This window comes from Zingiber officinale, chromosome 2B (assembly GCF_018446385.1).
Source record: "Zingiber officinale cultivar Zhangliang chromosome 2B, Zo_v1.1, whole genome shotgun sequence".
In the NCBI taxonomy this organism is placed as follows: Eukaryota; Viridiplantae; Streptophyta; class Magnoliopsida; order Zingiberales; family Zingiberaceae; genus Zingiber; species Zingiber officinale.
This window is the reverse complement of record NC_055989.1, coordinates 12,033,111-12,051,941: the sequence shown is the minus strand read 5'-3', so window position 1 is coordinate 12,051,941 and position 18,831 is coordinate 12,033,111. Positions and strand designations below refer to the sequence as shown.

The 18,831-nt window shown below is 38.9% G+C and overlaps 1 pseudogene; it reads right to left on the bottom strand.

Annotated features, from left to right (window-relative positions):
- Positions 1-10,470: 10,470 nt before the first annotated feature.
- On the bottom strand, positions 10,471-16,890 carry LOC122048150 (annotated as a pseudogene).
- Positions 16,891-18,831: the final 1,941 nt, after the last annotated feature.

The following is an 18,831-nucleotide window of genomic DNA, read 5'->3' as shown; positions in this document are numbered from 1 at the left end:
AGTCTGAAACTTTCAGGCTCTACACAAGCTAAGACCATAAGAGCTCATATTTTTTTTTAATATACTTGTGGGTGTTGATTCTAGGTTATGAATTTGGGAGATTCTGAATTCTTGAATTCTGAAATTTTTAAAATTCCCGATAGATAACGGATCATATTTTCAGTTACTGAAAATTATATCAGACACTGATCGGTCCAGGGACCGATCAAGATGATGCCTGATCGGTCTCCACGACCGATCAGGATAGGAAATTCCTGACAGTTCACTGATCGATCCAGGGATCGATCAGGAGACACCGGCACAGATCGCAGCCCACTGATCCACATCTGATCGGTCCAAGGACCGATCAGGAAGATCCCTGATCGGTCTCCACGACCGATCAGGACGATCACTGACCGATCAGGATGTTTCCTGATCGGTCAGGATTTCTCTGTTCGGACAGCCGTCCGATCAGATCACACTGTGCACTATCCCCTCATTAACACCTCCCGACCCACTCTCTTCCCGATCTTCTTCCTTCTCAAAACCCTAGCCGACTCCCCTCTTTTCCTCCCGTCTTCTCGACCCATCATCTTCTAAAAGCCGAAGGTCACAATGGCGCCCAGGTAACTCTTCTTCCTCCCGAGATTTGTTCATTCTTAGCATTTTAGCTTCTTTTCACATTTTCTCTATGTGTGTTGTCTCGGTTCTTTCTGTGTGGCTCCCGTGGACTCCCATTTGCCCCGACCGTGTCCAAATCTTTATCTATTTAGGAAGAAAGTAGCCGGTGAGGGTTCTTCTAAGTCCCCAGCTGAGAAAACCAAGTCTCCTGCTCCCTCTCGACCCCAACCAGCTGGTTCTAGTAGATTCCCGAACCGCCATTTTGAGCAAGCATTTCAACAGCGGACATTCAAGCTGCTTCCATGTCGATCTGTGGATCGAAAGTATATGGATGAATTTTGTCCTTCTGTGTCCGAAACCCTAGCCTATTTTAAACTTGACTCGGTAGTCTACTTAGAAAGGGACATCAACCTTGACCTAGTTTCTGAGTTTTATAACAATCTTCATCAGAATAGTGATGGTGTTTATAAAACCTGAGTCGCTAAAAGACCTATCGATTTCTCCATCAGAGAATTTTTTTGGTATCTAGGCTGCCGGATGTGTTCGGGGGATCTTTTTTCAATTTATCCTGATTTACCTGAATCATTACGTCCTCCCCTTGATGTCTCACCTGACTCCATCTATGAGTACTTCTTCGGTCATCCTAGACCAGATGACCTGGATGAGTTGGATGTTGACTTTCCCACCTTTGCTGCCCTACGACTATCTGCCCCTGACTATATTCTTTTTAAGATAGTCACAAACTGTATTCTTCCAATCACATCCAAACCTCTTGCTGAGATCCGACCCTATCATTGTTTGATGCTTTATGGGTTACGTCGGCGTCTCGACTTTGACATTATGTCCAGCATCTACACTTCGATCATCTCATATTCTCGGCCCAGCGGCTCCACTGTTTATATGCCTTATGGGCATATAATTACAGATTGGCTCGAGACCCTTCAGATAGATGTGTCTAAGGGTAGGGTAGTCAAAATGGTCAGGCAGGATTGCCGACTTGGGAAACGGGCATTTTCCAAGTCTGGCATCATTGGACAAAATGAGGGTGTTCAGTGGAAGGATGGGAGAGTTTTGGGTGAGTTACCACGGGGACCTCCACGACAGGTTGCTCCTGTTGCTGCTCCTCCTGCTGCTGCTGACGATGGAGAGGACGATCCTGATCTGCGCTGGCAGATCGCCGAGCTGGAGAGCCGTTTTGATCGGCATGATGAGATGATATCTGCTGAGCTGGATGGCTTGCGTATTCGGATAGACCAGCGCTATGATGACCTGCGCGAGCATATTGACCAGCGTTTCGATGATATGCGCAGTCATCAGGTGGTGACACAGCAGTTGCTACTCGGATGGATGGCACGCTACCCGCCTCCGCAGTCTTACCCAGGCTATCCATCCTCCAGCGTGCCGCCTCAGGATTTCACCCCTCCTGCCGATGATGGTGATTTTCCTCAGTGTGAGGATGTTGATTGATACAGTTTGTTTGTTGACTGTCTGTATTTTGGATGTTATTTGTTAGTCTTTATGACTGACCTGGATGTTTGCACTTCTGATGCTACTCATGTATTTATGGTACTCAGTTTTATATTTGCTTACTCTTTATTATATTTCATTTTCTATCCGTTATTAGTATGCTGTTCACTTGCATGTCTTGTTTGTCTTTTATTTCCTTATTACTGTCTTATAATACACTTAGAGGGAATTCTCAGTGCTTTAAGAACCAGACAGTAAGGGTTAAGGGGGAGTTCTTTAAGTTATCTTACCTTATTCGCACCTTTTCGGTGTTTGACAAAGGGGGAGATAACTAAGTTTAGATGAATGAATGTCCACTCACATAGTGTTGTATCCGTTTTAGGGGGAGGATCTTGATTCCCCTAAAATTATGAAAATTTGAACAATTCTGATCTAAACTTAAATCGTGTTGTCAAACAACAAAAAGGGGGAGATTGTTGATACAGTCTGACCTGGCTGTTGTTTTGATGTTGACACGGATTTAAGTTTGTATCAGATAGTGTTTAAACTCAGAATGACTACTGATCGAGGTTGATCAGTTGGGAGGGAAAGTCCTGGTGAGTGAAGCCAGGCAAGGGAAATCCAGATGGGTCAAGACATCTGGTGAAAAGTCCAAGCAGGGAGCTTGGCACGGGAAAAGTCCAAGTATGGCGACTTGGCACGGAATGGTCAGAGAGGGCTCGGTAGCTCGTTCTCTGGACCGGACGAAGTCGGAGAGGGCTCGGTAGCTCGTTCTCCGGACTAGGTCAGAGAGGGCTCGGTAGCTCGTTCTCTGGACCGGATGAAGTCGGAGAGGGCTCGGTAGCTCGTTCTCCGGATTAAGTCAGAGAGACTTAAGTGGACTTTCATCAGTGGATCGGTCGGCAGACCGATCCAGTGAAACTAAGTTCCACGGATCGGTCTGATGACCGATCAGATGACACTCAGTAGCACACTGAGTGAAATCTAATCGGTCTGCAGACCGATCAGAGAACACTCAGTAGCACACTGAGTGCAATCTGATCGGTCAGGGAGACCGATCAGGAGAAGATCGCAAAGAAAAAAGAGGTGGATCGGTGCGTGGACCGATCCACACTCAATCGATCGGTCACTACGACCGATCGAATGGTCTCGACCGATCAGGCTTTTGCCCGATCGGTCCAAGACTGTGATCGGTCCGGTGACCGATCCACACACTCTGATTTGTTCGTTGTATCAACGATTCCTTCACTGCTTTTGATATATCTCATTCATTTATGTGATGTAATCCTCTGTGCTGTTAGCTTTTAAGTTTGCAGGTTAACAGGTATCATTCCAAGCCTAATTTCAAATTAAGTTCGTACGAGGAATGCGACAAATGGTCTTTCTGTTGGTTTCAGCGGATGGTGCATTTCAGGCATCAACGGATCTGCTGTGATCTGGCTGCGATCTGCTTGACTCCGGGGATTGGTTCGAGCTCAGAAGAGAGATTGGCTGCAGCGCTGATTTGCGCAGTTTGGACCAGATTTGCAGCGAAGATTTGCGCAGTTTGGACCAGATTTGTGACAGCAGAGATCAGGTTTTGAGAAGCAGTAAAAACAGCGAGAGGGGAACAAGAACAGAAAAAGAAAAGCTTGAAAGAAAAGTCTGTGCGGTTGTGCGAAGTTCTTGAGCTCTCGGGTGAACTGCGATCTCTGTTTTCTGCTACTGATTCTCGCGTGGTTGTAAGCATTTCTATTCTTCTTTGCCACCGAGTTTCTGTAAGTCTCGTGCCTTAACTTAGATATTTCTTGAGACTTTGTGGGAAGGTTACTCCACCTAGAAGGAGGATCTTTAGCCGGAATTCTTCCGGGGTGCGATCTACCGAAGATCAAGGAGTCGTCCACCTTACGGACACGCCGAGGAGTAGGGGCAAGTTATCCCCGAACCTCGTAAATCTGTGTATCAGTGTTTGTGTGTTGTTTTTCGTTTTGTTTTAGTTTGCTTATTCCGCTGCGCTAACTAGTTTCTGTGTAGAACTCTCTGCTTAAGTTTTTAAAGAGGCTATTCACCCCCCCCCCTCTAGTCATCTAAGATCCCAACAATATTTCCTATGAAGACGAGAGCACCTCAATCTATATCTGGTAACCCAACTAGAGATATATACCTGCTTCCGTAGAGACCCCATTATCCGTAGAAGATACACCCTCCTCAAGTCACTCTAGACTAGATGAATCTAGAGAGTGTACAGAATTGAGAAGGAACAAGAGACAACATGTGTCTACGGATTTATGCCAGGACTTTATCACCTATAATATAGAAGGTGACCCTGTGACATATAGAGATGCTATGACTTCTCCTGAAGCTAAGCACTGGAAAGAGGCAATTAAAAGTGAAATGGACTCTATTATCTCTAATGCCACTTGGGAGTTGGTAAATTTACCTCCTGGGTGTAACACTATAGGATGTAAATGAGTGTTTAAAAGAAAACTAAAACCTGATGGGTCAGTTGATAAATTCAAAACCCGCCTAGTTGCTAAGGGATTTAAACAGAAAGATGGGATTGACTATTTTGACACTTATTCTCCTGTTACTAGAATTACTACAATCTGAGTGTTGATAGCATTGGCATTCATATATCATCTTGAGGTTCATCAAATGGATGTCAAAACGACATTCCTTAATGGAGATCTTGATGAAGAGATATATATGGATCAGCCTGAGGGACATGTAGTTTCTGGAAATGAGAATAAAGTCTGTAGGTTAGTTAAATCTCTTTATGGTTTGAAGCAAGCCCCAAAGCAGTGGCACAAAAAATTTGATAGAGCTATGCTATCGTTTGGCTTTGAAATGAATGACTCTCTGATAAATGTAAGTACTCTAAAATGAAAGGTGATAATTATATTATCTTATGTTTATATGTAGATGATATTCTACTGTTTGGATATAACCTTTCTATTATTAATGAGACTAAAGCACTCTTAAGTGGTAAATTTGATATGAAGGATATGGGTTGTGCTGACATGATTTTAGGGCTGAAGTTGACTCGATCAACTGATGGAATAGCAATTTCTCAGTCACTCTACATTGAGAGAGTATTAGAGAAATATGGCTATAGCCAAGTTAAATCTGTAGTCACACCGTATGATCCTTCAAAAACTCTCCACAAGAATAAGAGTGGTGTGGCAGTATCTCAATTAAGATACTCACAAATAATAGGTAGTCTAATGTATTTGGCAAATTGTTCTAGACCTGATATTTCTTTTGCTATATCGAAATTGAGCAGGTTTACCAGCTGTCCGGACAGAACGCATTGGGATGCATTAGACAGAGTACTCAGATATCTAAAAGGCACTATATCCTTGGGCTTGTGGTATGGGAGATTCCCTGCAGTCCTGGAGGGATATAGTGATGCTAGTTGGATAGCAGACACTGCTGAGTGTAAAGGCGTTACTGGTTATGTATTTACACTTGGAGGTGATGCAGTTGCTTGGAGGTCTGTTAAACAGACGATTATAACCCGTTCTACATCTGAGGCAGAATTGTGTGCTTTGGATACCACAGTAACTGAAGCTGATTGGCTGAAGGGTCTTCTTTCTGAAATTCCCTTGATGATGAAGCCAATACCTTCTATTTCAGTACACTGTGATAATCAAACAACAATAGCTCAGATTAGAAGCTCCAAGTATAACCAGAAACAGAAGAAACATGTACGAATACGATTAAAGTCTATTCGTGAGTTAGTGTCTCTTGGAGTGGTGTCATTGGACTTTGTAAGTTCAAAGGACAATATTGCTGATCCACTCACTAAAGGGCTTGATTCTGAGAAAATCAAGAGATCCAGTAAGGGAATGGGGCTGAGGTCTGTCCTGGATTCATCTATAGCAGCAACCCAACCTATCTGATTGGAGATCCCAAGAAGTAGGTTCAATGTGGTATAAACAAGTTATAAGGATGAATCGTAAGCATCAAATTGATTGAGATATAATCTCATAGTCTCTTCCCTGGATAGATGCTTGACTGCTAGTAAGGATGAGCTTAGGAGCTCTTAATGAGTTCAAGGTCTTAATGACAGGATGCTTGCAGTACATCCTTGGAGAACTCACCTATGTAAGTGTAACTGTGGGGCCGCAGTGTGGGGGGGTCTAGGCAACTCTCCTTAGCACTTATGAAACAAGATTCGATGGCATGGTCGTAATACACCAACCCAGAAGGATTCAACCGTCGCCAGTGATGAGTTGTTACCAATTGATCTTCACATATAAAAGGTTTAAGATCAAGACTCAGTTCTATTCAAACCTATGTGAATAAGATTGGTATACTTAGGTAAAAATTCAAATCGGAAGGTATTTTCACTGAAAGCTCATTGCAACCAAGCCTCAGAACACATCTTTATTTTTCGATCAAAATAATTTGAATTAGTGGGGGATTGTTCAATTTTAATTCAAAATATTCCCATTGTTTTTAGTCCCACATTGATAAGCTAAGAAGCTTAGAAGGCTTTATATATGGAAGTCTTCCATGCTAGCTTAGTCAAGTTAAGGAGAACCTACACGCATGCGCGGGCCAAGCCCAAATCAGGTGGTTTCAGGGGGTTCGAGCCGGAAATCCATAAACCGGGCGCGATTATCGCGCGCAGGGGGGGTGCAAATCCCCAGCTCGTGGGCCTCGCGCTTACGGGCGGCCCGGTTTGTTTTTGCCAGTCCGGTTTAGTTCACCTGGTTCGTTTTTGCCTCTGGTCCGGTTTGGTTCTGTCCGCGTGAGGAAAGCAAAGCAGCGCGGTTCTGTCCGCGTGAGGAAGCGAAGCATCGCGATTCTGTCTGCGAGAAAGCGACGCACCCGCGCGTGAGAAAGCAAAGCGACGTACGCTTTGGTGCGTACACTGCTTCGAAGTGTATAAATACACTTCCTCTGCTCCTTCTCAATTCACTCCGAAAAAACAAAGCATTCCTCTGCTTTCTTCTTCTTCTTCTTCTTCTTCTTTCCAAGTTCTGAGGCTTGGTTCTGCGATCTGAGGTTGAGTCCGAGTACGGCGTTTGTCTTAGAGTGCACCTACGAACGGCGCGAGCGGTTGTCGGATCTTGGGAGGATTTTGCCAGAGAACCTCTGCACCGTGGGCGGCAATCAATTCTCTAAAGACAGTCGGCATGCCCGACGCTTCGACCGGAGATACACAAATTCCTAACCTTACTCTATTACTGTTTATTGCATGCTCGTCATTTATTGGTGCAATTATTACTGTATTAGTGTAATCAATTTACTACATAAATATAATTAAGAGATTAGATAAACATATAGCAAATAATTTCATGTCAATTTGAAGATGTTTGGTTCATTATCCGATTTTGTCCAAAACTAACTTTGATATAGTAACACTGTAGATACAAATGCAAATCAGTCGATTGATTTGCTCAAAATTTTAAAAAATTGGCATAGCGAAAAATCGATTCGACTGGTAAAAAAATCAGTGGATTGATTTTTAAATGAAAATCGATTCGACTGATTTTTAATACAGACGACTGATTAGGGGTAAAATAAGAAATGTATACGTGACTTGGTCATTTGAAACTATCCTACGTGATTTTGTAATTTCAAAACTTTATCTATATGGTTTGATAAAAAGTTGATGTATATATGAAGCGATTAAATTTAATGAATTATATGGATTTTTCTATATATTTTTATTTTTAATGGACTGATCTGTCTAACCCGTAACTCATCTTAGTTTGGACGAGACCGAATCCTTACTCCACTTTTTTGGACTAGAGGATGACTTACAATGTAATTGCGGTCGGATTATGATCATAATTCGATCACAATTGATTACGATCATCTCTCCCATGTGTTCACCTTCTCACACAGGTTATAGTTTTGGATCAGAGTGGGCGGCCGAAGGTCGTCCCCCTCTTGACACTCCACAGCTCAGCCACCGACCTATTGCTAGTGACCTTCAACCATCTATCCCGATCCAAACTATAACCTGGATGAAAAGATGAATAAAAAAAAGATCGTAACTAATTATAGTAATCGTGAACATAATCCGGTCACAATTATATTATGAAATATTCCTTGATCCATAAAAAAATAGACCAAAATTTTTTACTCAGGTTCGGCTAAATTAGAGATTCGCTCTGTCCAGCCAGCATGGTGTGCCATTCTGTTAGGATGGCCAGCCAGCTTATGATAGACTCGGTTTTTTCATAAAATTGAATTATGGATCTGGCATAATTATGATATATGCGTTTATTTAATTAAAGATATAAATTTTTTTTATATCAATTGCATTGTGAAATTAAACATTAAGAATTTTATAATAATTTCTTTTAAAATATTAATTTATGAAATGATTAAATTTAATTGTAAGTTTTTTTTTACCCATAATTTATTTTGATTGGAAAATTTCCTAGCCAGTTCTGTCCAACCAGGATAGAGCAGCCTGTCCAATTTTGAGTAATCGAATTGTTCTGTCACAGATCAGCTCATTACAACATGGATCGACAACTTAGTGTTGAAATATATATGCGGTTCAGAAGTCCGCCAACCACTAAAATAAATGTAAAAAAAAAATATTAGCAATCAAAATAAATCAAGAATTACTTGATATTGAATCATAAATACATGCAGTGTTGCCCCCGCGGGCTGGATCAATCGGTTAAGGTGTGACATCCTTACACAATGAGTCATAGGGTCGAAGGTCCATGGACGCGCACTGGATGAATAATCTGGGCCGGCTGTGTTAAAGTCCGGAGACACTATGCTTTACCCGGGCCAGCATTCACCGCTGATTTACCTCCTCCTAGGATCCCTGTGGGGCCAGGCCTAGGGGGCCGCTGGGCGGCGGGACCTGCCTTTTTGCACAATGAATACATGTGGTTTTATCTGTTTAATGAGTTTAGTGATGAGTACATAAGGTGTTATCATCATAAGGTCTGGGGTTCAAATCTTGACAAAGTCAAGATAAATGTCTCCTTTGTGTGTTAGTCACTATTCCAAAGGTTAGTAGCTGTCCGTGATTTACCTCCTCCGTGTTGACCTTGGGACGGGTTGGCGGGAGCGCTAGGGTGAACGTATTCGCCTTTTTGCCACCATGAATACATGAGGTGTTAATCACTATTCCAAAAGTTAGTAGTCGCTCGTGATTTACCTCCTCCATGTTGACTCTGAGACGGATTGGTGGAGGCGCTGGGACGAGCGTATTCACCTTTTGCCACCATATAAATATATGGAGTGTTGTCATAATGAAATTTGGGGTCAAATCTTGACTAGTAGCCAGGCGACAACTCTACTGTAAAAATAAAAAAAATGATACTGTCAAACCAGGTTAATCATATGGCATAAATTAGTCAAAAAGATTAATTTATGGTGATATTAGTGCAGGTTAATCATATGGTCAAAACAGTTCGCTTGAAGCGTGTAAATTTATCTACAGTACATTATTGAATCCATTAGTTTTTGTCATTTGCACTTGCAGCACACTTAGCAGGAAATAGAACCGTTCACTTTGTAGATCGAGTTAATTCTTCATTTGTAGAACAATTTTTCGTTGTCAAGGAAACTAACAGCTCAATACTTGTGTTTGAATACTTGAATCTCGTTTTCTCATGGCAGTGAAGCATAAGTATTGACATATGAGATTTTATGGTCGAAATTTGGTGCGTTTAAGCATGTCTTAACCATCTGCACTAATAGTTAATAGTCACCTATGATTTATCTCATCCGTGTTAACCTAGAGAGTGGTTGATAGAGGTATTAGGACGAAAGAATCTTCTTTTTACCACTTGAATAGTTGAATAATCTATTTTTTTTTCACGCCGTATATTTCTATTTTAGTTAGTTTCTTGATGGTATGTTTTTGGAATATGGGAAGAAAAGTAAATAATTCACCGTTAAATTTACTAAAAAAATAAGAGAGATTTTTTTCCCCAAATATTTATATTCGTTGAAAATTAATCTTTTATCATCTTATAACAAGTCTTTCACCATCTAACTAAATAGACAGAACTATTTTATGTTCTCGAGATATTAATTCTAGATACTTATTTATTTGATTAAAAAGAGACCCAAGGTTTAAATTTTAATTAATTTTATAAATTCCAATTTTAATTTTATTTTCTAATTTATCGCTTCTCAATTGTATTTGGATAAAACATGAATTTAGTATGTGCTCATGAGTAGTACGGTGCACACCATATTGTTTTATATATATATAATTTAGGTTTTAAATAACAAATCTGGAACACAATTTATATATAATTAAAAATCAACATTCACAATATTAATCTCTATTAGAATTTAATCTCTAATTCTCTTATTTATTTTCTGCCAACAAATACATGATTAACGAGATCTACATGATGTGCACTAGATGCACTCCTAATTCGAATAATAAGCTGCTACCAAGATTTTGAAAGCTTCCACTATATATAATTTAATACAAAATTATACTTGCAAACTCTTCTCTACTACACCAAATCCACATTAACAATAATTATCTAACATGCAAAATGAATATACATATTAACTATAACAAATTCGATAGAGGCAAACCTATTTAAAACCAAAACTCTCATGTACGTAAACCAACAACTTTCTCTTCAAAATCATGGCCAACTCTTCCTATGGCCGCCGGAGTTATGTTGCTTGGAAGGCCCCGATGGCGGAATATTGGCCCTCAACTGCCTCTCAAAATAAGGAACTATCATCCTTCTCCCAATTCCAATGGACTCTTCCTTGAATCCTTCCACGCTATGGCAACTACAAGAGAACATGACTAACAAAAGAATAAGAAGAATGAAAACCCGCATTGCGAAAGTCGAATCCCTTGTGAGACAACTCATTAGATGGAGATACTTATCGCTGAAAATATAGTGGTGGAGAACTTTGAAGAACTACAACTCACTTTAAATATAACAAGGAGAAGCAAGGGTTGGGTTTATTAGATGAGTAGATGGTAGCCACCATGTACCATGTGATGTTTAATAAGTGGGGGCTTGTTGGGTGATTTGGTAGCAATGGAGGGGGCCTCTCATAAATCTTTAATTAATGGACAAAAAGGGGGATTGGAACAGTTGTCACTCGTCACATACGAAAGGGAGAATTTGTTTTTTGTTCTTTAATTTTACATTATGCAATTTAAACTTGTCAAAATACTCCTAAAAGTGATAACCCTCACCTAGGAGTCTCTCAGGACCATGCAATCCGGAACTTCACCCACCCTTTGATACTCCTAATGACATTACTAGGTTTGGTTGCAATTTTAGATAAGGGACCAGCCGCCACTCCAGATTTGGTTGGGAAAAGTAAGATTGTTTACCAAATGTGAGTCGTTGTGTATGTATGATTCAAAATGGTCAGGTTATACCTGAGGTGGTAGCAACTTCAGATGCCCATGTTTGTTGAGGAACAGAATTGTGGTTTACCAAATCTTGGGTTGGTGCTGCAAATGATAATATCAAACAGGTTATCAGAATTGATCTCTTATATTTATTTTTATAATCACACACAAAACAAAAATTCATTTGTGCTGACAATAGTACTTACACCATAAAGAAGCAATGCTACTTTGAGCATCTCCACTCTTCAAATGGCATCACTGAGATCATAAACGGGCAACCTATTCACCATCTGTAAATTTGCACAATACTGTAATTCACGGACAAAATCAGTTTTGCGATCACAAGGAAAGGCAATCGAAGCCAGACAAGATCACTATGAAGAAATGACTGGCGTAGGTTGATTGTAACTGGAACTGCTAGTCTTAATGGAAGATGCAACAGGTCTATCCTTCAGGTTAGTGATAGGAATAACTGCATCGGAAGAATTTGATTGGCTGTTGTCGCTGTGACCTGGCTTTATCCACATCTTAATATACCCCTCCCTTGAAAGTGCTACAATGGATTCATTAGTGAATATCACGCTCGAAAGGGGATATATCAACATGCACCCTGTGGGCAATTCGAAATTTTAGGCATATCTTGCATGCTTGGAGAAGGTCGAAGCGAGCCTAAAGGAATAACACTGTCCCAGTGAGCAGAATCACTTCCGCTGGCAAATGTACGTGATCCACCCGGAGGACCATGCAGCGGCAAGACAATTTAGTCGATGGCCAAGTCCCACAAAACTAGTTGTGCGTCCTGCAAGGTTGTGTATCAAAAAGATCATGAATCCAAAGAGAAGAAAGATGCCATCCAAAACCACCAAACAAACATTCAAATAACTCAATCACGTGAAGCAATTATACAGCTTGGTATTAGCTTGTTTAACTGTTAATACAATTTAAATCCATACCTGACCAACCGAACGAAAATGATACACAATTTTTCACCAGTTACTTCTGAATTTGGTGCTGACCAATATGAATCAAAAGCAACTCCAATAACCTGGTGATCATCATCTATTATAAGTATACTTGAAATGAGTAAATAATGCAGATAAGAATAGGGCATCTAATTTTAATCACATTACCCATGAATTATGGCCCTCACCCCACGCCACTATCTTCCTATCTCCAATGCTCCACACTTGCACCAGATCATCTTCTCCACCAGTCAAAATATTTGCCATCAGAACTAAAGTAGTATATAGTAGTCAATCTCAAAGTTTCATCATGATAAAACAAAATTTCGACATAGAAAAAAAGAATACACCTTATGAAGACCATTATGCAGTAAGGAAAAAGAGAGATGAAAATGGAAGTATTTTCTTAGTAAGACAGGGATGAGGTAGTAAAGGTATAGGAGAAATAGACAGTTAGAAGTCTGAGGTTTATATATTATTAAGCTACATGAGCAGTTTGTTTTAGTGAAAATGTTAAAATCACATGTTTTAATGGGAGAAGAACACAACAACAACCAAGCCTTATCCCACTAGGTTTTAATGGAAGAAGAAGACAAAGAAATTTGGATAGTTTGTACTTTTGATCTCTGGTACTCAAACTCTTTATGTACCCTCTCTTATACCTGTGCCCGATATCTGACACACGACATTAACACTCCAAGTGGAAATTCAGATTTCATACCCACATTGTATTTTAGAAATAACCATATTGGACATTTGGATTCATACCCACATCGGGTACTTGTATCCGAGTCCAATATTCGACATTTACTGAGTATGAGCAGCACAGACAAACATATCCCATGAAATGAGTGAATTATGCTGAAAATCATTTGCATGGGCACATTGTAGATACCTCCAAGCACAGCACAATAAAGCACCATCATAGCTCTTCCCACCAAATTTTAGTTGCTTTTTTGCAAAATCAAAAATTCTTAAATAACCTGCAAAGTTAAGCTGCTTGAGTTTAGTCTTGAACAACAACAACAACAACAACCAAACATTTTCCCACTAGGTGAGGTCGGCTGTATGAATCCTTTTACGCCATTGAGCTCTATCTCCTATTATATCATCATCTATATTTAAATAAATTTTATCTTGTTTTATTGTTGCTAACCAAGTCTTTTTTGGTCTTTTTTAGTCTTGAAACAGAAAAAAAAAATCAAATTTAGAATAAACACTCTAATAGAATTAGAAAAAGATAATTAAATGCATACCATCTCTACTAACAGTATCTAAACATATCCCATCAGATGAAAAAGATAGATTATTGATTGAACTTAAAACAAATTCGCCATCTGGCAATGGGATTGCTCTGCAAGAAGATCAATTGATGTTTTGCATTGCATTTGAAATAACACTAAGCACATTGTCTCAGACCATGTTACTCGAACTCACTTATATCCAACATACAAATGAGTATCCAAAATGTGTATAGAGTTAAGTGTATGGCAAGTGTTACTACTACATTATGTGTGTAGATTTTAAGTGTGTGTAATGGCTACACCCAGAAACTAGGGGTGTTAAAAATTAACTTAACCTGACCTGAAAAAAATCAGGTTTAGGTTGAGAATTTTCGGATTTGGGTGGGGTTTGGGTTGGAGGAATTCGGGTTGAAAAATTTCGGGTCGGGTTCGGATCTAATTGACCCGAATTTAGGGTTTAGTGGGTTTTGTTTTGTTAAATCAATTTTTATTTTTAAAATTAAGATGTTTTGTATGTATATTAATATCAATGTTAGTATGATAATGATGAAGTATTGAGATAAAAGTAAAGAATTATTGAAAAAAAACAAAAAAACAAAAAAACATTTTGAATCAGGTTTTTTAGGTTATTCGGGTCAGGTTCGGGTTGGTCGAGTTCAAGTTCAGGTTTAGGGGTTTTGGATGGAAATCGGGTTCGGATTGGGTTCAGGTTGAGATTTAAAAAAAAAAAATTCAATCCGACCAAAACCCGACCCATCCGAATTGACACCCTTATTAGAAACTCTTACTTGTCATCAATAGAGGTACTAAGTGTCAATGTGTCACTATCCAACATAGGTACAAATAGGTTAAACCCCATATTAGTTATGTAATCATTGATTATTACATCATAATCTTATCTACAAAGGGTGCATAATATTTAATGGCAAAAAAAAATCAATCAAAAAGCGCCCTTTATTTTCAAAATCATCAACACAAGCCCAATTTGAGGCAAAGATAATTCTAATTTCCATGAAAATGTATGTTAAGATTTACTCCAAATTGTTGGCATTCACAGATGGAGTTAGGAAAGTCTTACCTCAAATTAGCAAAAGGGTGTCAATTCGGGTGGATCGGATTAGGTCCGGGTTGATTTTTTTTTTTTTAAATCTCAACCTGAACCCAAACCCGATTTCAACCCGAAATTGCTAAATCCAAATCTGACCAACCCGAATAACCCAAAAAATCCAATTCAAAACGACTTTTTTTTTTTTTGATATTTTCCCTATAATTCTTTATTTTTATCTCAATTCTCCATTATCACTAATATACATAAAAACATCTTAATTTTCAAAATAAAATTTGATTTAACCCCAAAAAATCCACTAAACACTAAATTCAGGTCAACTCGAACCCGGCCCGAGAATTTTCAACCCGAACCCGAACCTAATTTTTTTCGGATCGACTAGGGTCGAGCTCATTTTTGACACCCCAATCATTGCAGAAGAAACTCTTTTAAAAAAACTTTAACTTCCCAAACTTAACCTGCTTAAGAATCTAGTTATCCATTTGTCCCTTATACATAGATCTCACCCAATTTATTATCTATTGAACCAGGATAGAAGCATCAGTACATCCATTTTCAGAGTTAAAGAACAACTGGAAAACCACTTGTGCATAACTAAAATCAAATCTAAAAGCACATATAATACTAATCGAGGTTTACACAATCAACTTGCAAGACTGAAAGTTTATCATCTTAAAGTAAGCTTAGCTTACAAATCAAAGTTCTCCTAAATAAAAGTTTGGCTTAACCTTCCCTTTCTGTCTTTATTTGTCAGAGAAAACTTATGAAGACTACTACATAGTTACTAAGAATAGTTATGCAACCATAATGGTGAATAATCCTCCCAGTCCATCTAAATACCAGAGAAGCCCCCTCCAACATCTATTTCCAAAAGACATTGACTAAAAATATCCCAACTTCCATAAAAGCCTATTTTATTCAAATGCAGGGTATAAGTCATTTCGCAACAACTGTTTACGGTTTATCATAGAGATGAAGATGAGATGTCTTGCAAAACATTGTCATGGAGAATCTTGGAAGTATTGAAAGCCATTGCAGGCAGTTAAATGATAATTAGAAGTTAGAACTATATAGAGCAATATGTGTGAATATACTGAAACAAGCAATTACATGCCTATTGCTACTGGTGCCATATTTGTGATAACGCTGAGCTGCAATTAGCTTCCTTCCTGGATCCTGTAGTTGTTGCCTCAATGACACAGAATATACTGAAAAACAAACATAGGTACATTAGCTGCCTTATCAATAATCACAAATATAGCAAGTGACTCCAGATTTGACAGGAAACAAGTAAACTGACCATCTCCAGAGTGCAAAGCAATAATCAAATCATGCCCGTCCTCCACCTCTGAATCAAAGGCATGGCAAACTGGATTCGAGTTGCTGAAATGTCTGACCTTGATCAGGTTAAGTCACCAGATACACTCAAATCTTACACCACAAGTTTGGTGAAATAAATGAATTCAATCTTGTAAACAAGATGAAAACATAATCCTGTGACAAGAATATAAGATATGTGTCTTTTCCATCATAATTAACCACCGGCCGTGTGCTACTTGATCCAATGGAGGTTCCCACAGATCCTCCAATCTTACTGCTCACTGACGGCGCCGGATTCACCCCATCACCACTGAAAAAGCTGAGCGCCGGCTTCCGTTTCCTGCACCAAGCAACCTAGCCGCCGCCGACCTCACACCATGCCTGATTCGTTGGCTTCTCCTTGAGATATGCAATAATCAACTGTAGATTGAAAGTACTATCAGTAATTCTGATTTGCATAGACTACAAAACAAGAATAAGACGAAACCAAGCCGACGCACCTGGGAGACGGCCTTAACTGGGTGGGTCTTTTCGTACTGTAGTTTGTACCTTCCCTCCGGGGTCTTGAAGCAGGTCTTGAGGCCAGGCGTCTGGTGATTGACGGCGGTGGACGAAGAGGGCATGGTCCACGAATCAGCTTCCTCGATCACTCCACAGGCAGCCTAACAATCATCCCTCCGCTTTGGAGGCGATCCAGAAGTAGGGAACTTTGAGTTAGGGTTTCGAACATGCGCAACGAGGAATTCGCCGTAACTTCCAGCTCGATCCTCTGTTCTTTTTCTTCGATCTCTCTGTTTCGATGGCAACGGACGGCTTCAGGACTCAGGACGGTAAAAAGAGACATTCGGAGGACAAAAAAGACGTGAAAATAACAAAAAGGTAGGCGGTTAAAAGCGAATTGGGGATGAGATTACGTTCGTCGACCAGCTTCGTGTTGGTGAACTTATTTATCTTCTTCTAATGTCAATTAAATAAACAAACATTAAACAACACGTTAAAATAACCTTTTAACTGCAAATATTTTATACCATTTTACCTCTTATATCTAATAAAAAAAATAATACTTAACCTATTGACCAAACGTAAGAGGTGAGAAGACTTAGAAAGAAAATTGTATCCTTGTTTTTTTATTATTTTTTATAATAATATTAAAAGAAAAAAATATATTTAATTAACTATTATATTTTTCAATAAAAATATTTATAAAATTTATATATACATCAGTATAAATCATAGAAAAAAATAGCTCCTTTATGTGCTAGTCACTATTCCAAAGGCTAATAGTCGTCCATGATTTACCTCCTCCGTGTATTCGTCTTTTGCCACCAATAAAAAAAAAAAAACTCTCAAAAGGATAACGAGCTAAAAACTCATTACATCATCCTCACTAAACCAAAAAGAGTAGAATTCTAGATTGATGAATCAAAATCAAATAAACATGGAATAAAGTCATCAATAAAAATCTCCTCATCATCATCAAATGCGGTATACAATGAATTAAAAGTGAAATGTTAGTGGTAAAATTGTACTAATACATACATCAAAGACATTAAAAATCTAAGAAGGAAATTTATACGTTCTAAAACATCTCGATATACCCTGTGTTAAAAAAAATCCCCACCTAGGGTCACCTAGGCGGTCGGCGGCAGCCCACCGCCCCACTTTTTGCCAAGGCGGTGACGATAGGTGGTGAGGCATTAATCGGCTGCCTAGGATGTCATTGGGCGGCACTTCCTCGGTGAAGCCTGATTTTTTTTTGTCACGAAAAACTGGTCAAATCGATTAGCTGATCAATTCGACTAGTTTTTCGTGGCAAACTTCTTTCCCTTGATCGATCAGCTGATCGATTCAACATTATTAATCGATCAACTGATTTATTCAAGGGGAAGAAAAAAAGCATAAAACATAAATTTATAAATTATAGGGTTCTATTTTAAACTTTTAATCGGGATTTTTAACCACCATAAACCCTAAACCTCATCGTCTTCTCCCTCCCCTTCTTCTTTATCCCATTTTCTTCTCCAACCAACCCTAGTTACTGCCTCTTCTCCCTCCCCTTCTTTTGAAAAATCAACTAGCAGCAACGAGCTTGCTACCCTAGCCTCTTCCTCCTTCGGTCTTCATCAAGGAGCTTGCTATTGTCGAGGCTGCCAAGTGAAAGCAGCCCTTGTTCCTTCATTTCCAGCTGCAATCATATATAACTTTTTCTTCTGCCAGGTTAGTAAAATTGTATGTTTGATAAATGATAAATAGCTTGTATGTTCTTTATTTTGGTTAATACTTAATAAAATTCAATTGTATGTTTTTATTTAAATTTTGTATGTTATTGCTTTCCTTGAATTGAGAATGGTCATCTATGGATTTTTTTGAATGCTTGATAATTATTGCTTGTATGTTCTTTATTAATGATTTTTTAAATGCTTGACTTGTAGTAAAATGTTAGGTACTATATTTTCTCAAGCGTCTAATTCAATGTCATCGATTGCTACCCCTTTGAAACGTAATTCAAATGATGTTGGATAGAAATTTGTAGAAATGGTGGATCCTACAAATTTGGATAAGTTGAAATGTAAGTTGTGTTAAAAATTTTACTAGTGGTGGAATTTATATGCTCAAACAACATATTGCCAATATCAAGGGAAATGTTGTCTCATGTAAGAAGTCCTCAGATGAGGATAAATTGAAATGTAAGAATGCAATTGAAGAAGCAAGAACAAAAAAACCAAAGAATATCAATGAAATAGAGGTGAGAGAAGTAGTTGTTTTTGAAAAATATGAGAAAAATGAAAGAACTCTAGGGATAAGAAGGACCCCACTTACTCTTGGCCTTATGGATAGATTTATATCCGTTATTGATCCCGA